This window comes from Osmia bicornis, chromosome 7, assembly GCF_907164935.1.
Source record: "Osmia bicornis bicornis chromosome 7, iOsmBic2.1, whole genome shotgun sequence".
In the NCBI taxonomy this organism is placed as follows: Eukaryota; Metazoa; Arthropoda; class Insecta; order Hymenoptera; family Megachilidae; genus Osmia; species Osmia bicornis.
The window spans coordinates 3,963,170-3,969,744 of record NC_060222.1 but is presented as its reverse complement, the minus strand read 5'-3'; the positions used below and the strand labels follow the sequence as shown (position 1 = coordinate 3,969,744).

The 6,575-nt window shown below is 43.8% G+C and overlaps 1 long non-coding RNA gene across 2 annotated transcripts in view; it reads right to left on the bottom strand.

The window, feature by feature from the left end:
* Nucleotides 1-2,404: 2,404 nt before the first annotated feature.
* LOC114873179 overlaps nt 2,405-6,575 on the bottom strand; it is a 94,377-nt gene continuing 90,206 nt past the window's right edge. Inside the window, exons 4-5 of one of the 2 annotated variants that reach the window (XR_003788887.2) lie at nt 4,800-4,925; nt 2,405-4,254 (exon numbers count right to left, since the gene is read on the bottom strand). This is a non-coding gene — a long non-coding RNA (uncharacterized LOC114873179). Of the gene's footprint in view, nt 4,926-6,575 lie in introns of both variants that reach the window. The other variant, XR_003788886.2, reaches the window with a different exon arrangement.

Below are 6,575 nucleotides of genomic sequence, written 5' to 3'. Positions count from 1 at the left end.
GTTCGGGCAAAGTTTTAAAGCGGTAGCTGCAGGGCCGTGGATAGCAGGGTAAACGATATTCGAGGAGATGGCTTGTTAAATAGTAATTGCGAAACACGAGGGAAGCCTAGGCGAGCTCGAACCGTGCGGCCACGAAGAGAGGAAAGTAATAGAAGAGCAGCAGACACCGAGTTAAACATGCAAATGCTAATACGAAACGTAATGCCCGTAGTCTTACGTAGCTGGTCGTCGGTCATGTCCCGGCAACTGTCCCTCCCCTGCCCCCGGTTTCGTTCGTTTCCATCGAAGAAACTACCGCGCACTCGGGGAGACGATGCAAATTGCAATGTTGCATACATAATGCAGCCGAGTATAGTCACGAAACAGCGCGGCTGCGACTACGGGCGCGAACATTCAGCTCGGCAACTCGTCAACGACCGATAGGAAGAGAAGACCGAACAGATCGAAGATAAAGGGGCAACCCCCTGGCCGATAAGGGGTGAACGAGCGAGAGAGGGAGGAGGGGAGAGCAAAGACAGAGAGGTGAAAGGAACCCGTCGATCTCTGCATGCGTAATGAGCGAGGGTTATCAGCGACCGGATAGAGATGAAACGAACCGGAAATCCTGAGTGACGTTATAATGGCGGGGAAAGGGCCGCATTCGAGATAGGAAGCTAATACGAAGGGTATCTGTCCATTGCCTTCACCGTTCGATTGATGGATTACGCGAGCAAGAAGATACATCGATCTCTCGGCGCGGAACGGAGCGACGACTCGACGCGACGCGACGCTACGCGCCGTATGTCGATTGCGCCGCTTTCGTGCCAGCTCGATGATCGTTCAACCCCCCTGTACCCTGCTCTTCCAATTCTCTTACCCCGTTGATTGCGCGATACACGATCGCTTCTCGCAACGCGTTCGCTAAACACTCATCGATCTGTTTAGAAAAAGCCGTGAACGAAAAGACGAACGACGTTGTTCTTGAACGCGCGGCCGATCCATCACTGGCAGTAGAACGAGTCGACGTTGGTCCGACAGTCGAGTCTCTCGAGCGTTGATTGTTTACAGATATTTTTCTATCCTCGCAAACGCTTCGTAAGTGATTAACAAACGTGTAAAGATAGACGGGAAATGATTTGTTCATCGATACGTAAAAATTTCGCCAGAGAGAAAGGTTCGATTATACGATCTCTGATTTATCGCAGTCCCTTCGCTGTACGCGTTAATCCCGGCGATTTTGCAAATCGTGAGTATAAATAAATCTTTATTTACCTTCCATTTCGTATTCTTCATGGGAGTCATTACCGATCGCGTTATATTCATACCCGATCCTTTTGTTTTTAATCTATAGACCGGGCGAATGTAAATGAACTCGTCATTTGAAAAGCAGCAAATATATCATCTGATTTACATTTTCGCTGCAGAAGCGGTCCATCTACGAATATTTTCTACCTTTTATTTCGTTCGTATTCGCGAACTCGCGGTAATAAATATAAGTTAATTTCTTTTTTCAACCGTGATGCGAGCTGCAATTTTTACCTGTATCCTTTTTCATCTTGGCTGACTGTGACGACTTTCTTTTTTGCATTGTTACAGAGCAGGGTTTCTACTTTTATTTCCGCAAACAACAACAGTATGCGAATACCGTGAGTCCTTTCCCCATTGCGCGAGAATTTTCACCGAATGCGTAGCAAATGAAAGGCAGTAGTCGTTGCACTTTTGTCACTGTTTCGCATAAAATAGCAAAGCCAGCGCGTCCGAGTGTCGCGAACGTTTATTGTTATGAAATTTTGATACGCGCGGCTTGGAAAGACGAACTGCAGAGTTTTCTTCAGAGTTCCCCGAACATAGAACGATAGCAAACTAATCGATATTATCGTCGTTCTTTCCATCCCGGTATTACAGCCTATTCGCAAAGCGCAAAATTCGCATTGTCGTCGCGATTAATACGCCGCGGTTGCTGCGTTTAACCGTAAAGAATGCACCTGTGCAGCTGCTTTTATTCCCGCCGGTGCATTCTATGCGATTCATTCGCGCTATTCTCTCCCCCTGATTCTCGCTCTTTTTTCTCTTTTTTTTTGTTCCGCTTGCTACGCAAAAATCGCACGATTTTGTGCGTTTCGCGAAACGCGCTTTAAGCCCCGTTCCGAAATGACTGATGCTTTTATGCAAAAAATGCGACAAGTTATGCGAGCGTTTCGTTTTTCGAACCGATTTTATATCGTTCCAGGGGAAAAAACGCGACTCATTTTCCACCGTAGGTACTCCAAGCAAAATTCATCCACTCGGTCTCAATTAACCGAGCTGAAAACAGCCTTGCGTAATTTATTCTTTCGTAAATGCGATTCGCAACCGAACACAACGATCCTCGCGCGAAATCTCCGCCGACAACGGGCATTGTTGAATGCCGTGCACCAAATCTACGACAAATGGAAATTGTACTGCTATCTCGACTTGCCTCGCTTCGTCCCGTGAATTCGCCTCGTCATTATTACGTTAACAATGCGCACTTTGAATCGACGTCGCGATTAACGAGCAATCATCGTGCCGTTTAATTAAATGGGCTGTATCTACGCCCGCGTCGTTATCCGCTCCCGTTGCGTTCCTACGCGTGTCGTTTCCGCCTACCAGTTTTCCTTCCATCTAATTTCCCCGAGGGACGACGAACGATGCTTATCGGATCGTTCGAAACCCGAAACGAAATACAGAAAATTGATCCGTAATTTTCATCGCGCTTACAATTTTCTACGGTTAATTCTCCAATTTTCTAACGATAAAACGGGTCAGAATTTTCCTCGACGCAGCGGATGTGTTACGTTTGCGTGCAACGAATACGGAATACCTGTTTACTTAAGCGCACTCATGGAAGAAACGAGGTGAAGTTGGACAGCCAAATATTTGAGAGGGAATAATTGTTTGCGAATGTCAGCACGCTTCGTCGCTATGAAACGTTCAACGTTACGGCAATTACAGTGTAACGGTAAGTTTGTACTGAGAATTCATTAAAGTAAGTGTTTGAGATTCCCTTGATTAGAATCCCAACTTTCGTATATTTCGAAGTCTTACATTAAAAAACAGAGAATTCAAGTGGAAATTGAACGTGGATCGAGGATAATATTCGCAAGAAAATTGACCTCTCCTGAACTTCGCTCGTACGGAGTTGTAAAACTATTCGCACCCCTGCGGTTATTCTTAAACGATCAATCTACCCGGTCTGATCGAATAAAGTCACGATTCGTTGAACGAGAAATTTATGCATCTGAAATTAAAGAATGTAAATTCGACGTAATTATATTGTACCTTCTTTCGAATTCTGTTTCTTTCTCGTTTCGTGGGTTTCCTGTTTCGCCGGCACGCGGTCGATTAATAGGGCGATTGCGTGAAAACGCTTATCATCAGGGAAAAGGGGCGAAGCAATTAAAGGAACGAACAACGATGGGTATTAAACGAAACACGAACAATTGCTCGTTGTCGTGGCGAAACGTACAAACGCGCGATTAAAAGCAAAAAAAAAACATGTAATTTATTGAAACGTAACAAAGAGGAGAAGAAAATTGCGCTGAGTGAATTGAACGGGATCCAGTTCGCGTATAAGAATTTGGAGAATTTATTACACGTTGCTCTTGGCGATTATCAAAGGAAATTGGAAGAAAAATGAATTTACACGGAATGGAAAACTTGTTTGTCTTTCCTTGGACGTCGCGATGTACATGGATTTTTCCGAGTAATCGACCGTAAGGCGAACGCTCTTTCCGTTTCCCGAAGATTGCTGCTCGTCATTCGTGTCGAGCAACGCTGAAATTCACCTCGTAAACCTCTGAGAAAATTCATTTTTGCGCTAGCGCTGTTCGTCTACGTGTCGAGTTAGCGACTTGGTCCGAAACTGTGACCAGCCTGCAAACTCCTCGAGCGAACTTTCCTGCTGGTCTTGAACTCTCCTCGCGCGTTGAAAGCGGACAAATTTTTGACTTATCGCCGAATTACAAACCTCGAATTGTGTTTACTCTTACAGAGCCGCGGTTCGATAATTCGCGAAAACGTCTCCCTTTTATCCTTAAGATTCTATGCAAAGAAAATGATTTATTCTATGATTTACTAAGGATTTTTCTTGGATTTAATGCAACTGTTTCTTTCCCATTACTCGGCATGCAAAATGAAAATATCGCGAATCTTGATGTACATTTTAGGTCGTGTTGATGCATAAATCTTCGAGCCCTGTCAAATATTTCCCCGAAGGTTTCGGTAAGCTCAACTTTTACTACGCTCGCCTTCTCTCTGGAAAAAATTTTCGCTGTATTTTCAAAAGTTCCGGCGTACACGCGGCAACGTTTTTGTCGAAACGGCTTGAAACAGTAGTGTTTTGCAAGTTTAATCCAACGATCGTGACATCGATCGAACGATTGCGCTTTTATTTCGAAAGGTGTCGCGACGCGAAATCCGTGACGGAAACGATAAATCGTCTTTTCCATTTCAATCATGTATCGGTATTCTTGACTCGAATAGAAGTAACGTAATTGAAAAATAAAAGAACGCAGCCACAGTAGAACAAGTCAATAATTCAATATTTTCTCGTCGATCGCTTTTCCTTTCGCTAAGGTTTAAATTGTTTCAACAGTAAATTGATCAAGTTAAAGTAAACCAGTGATATTTAAGAAACTTTGCAAACGCATAAAGTAACGGGTTCAAACAAAAAGTAAGCCGAGTGTTTATCGAGGGCTTAAAAAACCATCAACCCTCTGAACTGTTCAAACAATGGCTTGCTTTCGAAATTAACGAGCCAACCAAGCAAATTTTCTAATTACTCAAAGTTGCAAACTCACGATCAGTCAAATCGTACTCGTTTTTCCACGAATTTTCTTGCAATCACCAAAAATGCGACTGAGAGTGATTCTTCACTTAATACAGAACAGTGTTTCTTCCTTTCGTTCGTCCAAAGTCTCAGCCTCCTGGAAGAGAAACGATCCAATTAGCTCACACTCAGGAATGGCTCCAATTAACAGCAACGCAGTCCCCGAATTCAATTAATTTTGAGTTTGGTAATTCAGTTCGAAACGAGAGTGGAGGAAACTTTCGTGAACTTTATATTTTCTCTGTCCACGAAGAAGAAACTAAATCGAAGAGCCGATACGTTGCTCGTAAACTAATTCTCTCGCTCCGACGAATGTACCCGGGCCGTGTTTCAACGAATGAAATTAATTCAGCCTCGACCCCGTCCACCTTCGAAAATTCTATCGGCAAGTATTATTATTATTTCCAACGATCGGAGTGAATACACTAACCAAAGAGTCAATCACGTCGGAATTGGAAATCAGAAAATCGGAAATTTCATTTCCCCGTTTCGCTGAAGCAACGTCCAAAAATCATACGTATTCAGGTTCGTTCGTGAAACGAAGTTAACGCAAGGATGTCTGTTCCGGTGATTTCGAAACTAGGCCAGGATCTCTTATTAAAGCAAATCTCGCGAATACCTTGTCAAACGTAAATCCGTCTTCATCAGCGTTTCAACATTTTTCCCGGTAAACCCTTCACGCTCCATGAATGATTTCAATTTGTCTTGGGCGACGATTTTCTCGAATTAAAACATCGCGAGATTTTCGAAAGAAATCGTGAAAGGATCGAACTGAGGTACTTCGAGAAAGAAGTGCTTCGTTGACAAAGCGTTTGCCGAGCTTTGGAACAGTATTTCGTAAAGCATCGAACACACAACGGAAGATTTAACGCGTTCCTTTTATCGCGCCGTGAAAGGGAGGGAAAAGGATTGGGAAAAAGAAACGTAGAAATTCCCCGGACGAAACGAATCGGAACGTAAACGAAGCGGGTGTTTCGTCCGAGGCTGATCATACTCAAGATTTCTCGCGCTTCCGTCTTCCGGTATCCCCATTAACATCGATTGAAAACACATCGAAGAAACTCCGTTCGTTAGGTTATTCAAGGGACCGAATAAAAAGGTAAGTTCAGCCTTCGGGTAACGAGTACTTCCGTTTCGGAGCGGCAGTAACGTTTACGAAGGCATTCTTGTTAATTACCATCCTTTTCAAGCATCCGAGCTTCCACTTCCATTTTCCTCTTTCCTTTCCGTCGCTTCATCGCTCCTCGTCACTCCATTTACCTTTACTTTTTCCCGCGATTTCGCCTTTCCTACCGTCTCGCTATTGAATTATCTCTTCCGAGGATAAAGTTACAGGAAAGTGTCGAAAGAACGCGATAATAGCCAGCGGCGTGAATGAAGCGAAATAATTAGCCAAATGTACATGGTAAAAGGAAAGCAACTCGGTAGGGAAAAAGTTTCTCTCTCGACTGGTATTTTTATTTCAGTACGTCTGCTTTGTAGCGTTATTTTTCTATGGTTTTACGCGATAAAACGTAAGATACATTCGGGTCGTTCCACGGTTAGCCGGGAAACGTAGGAAGGACCGAAACTTGTATCATTCGTTAAACTTTGCTCGTTTCAACATTTCGAGTTGTAGCAAACAAGCTTTGGAATTGCTGGAAATCCCTTGTTGCGTCGCGAATGTGCACACATTACGGTCAAAGTAACTCTTTGTCTTCGAACGTGTTTCGTTTTCACAGCAACGCGGCCACCTTTAATGGGATCG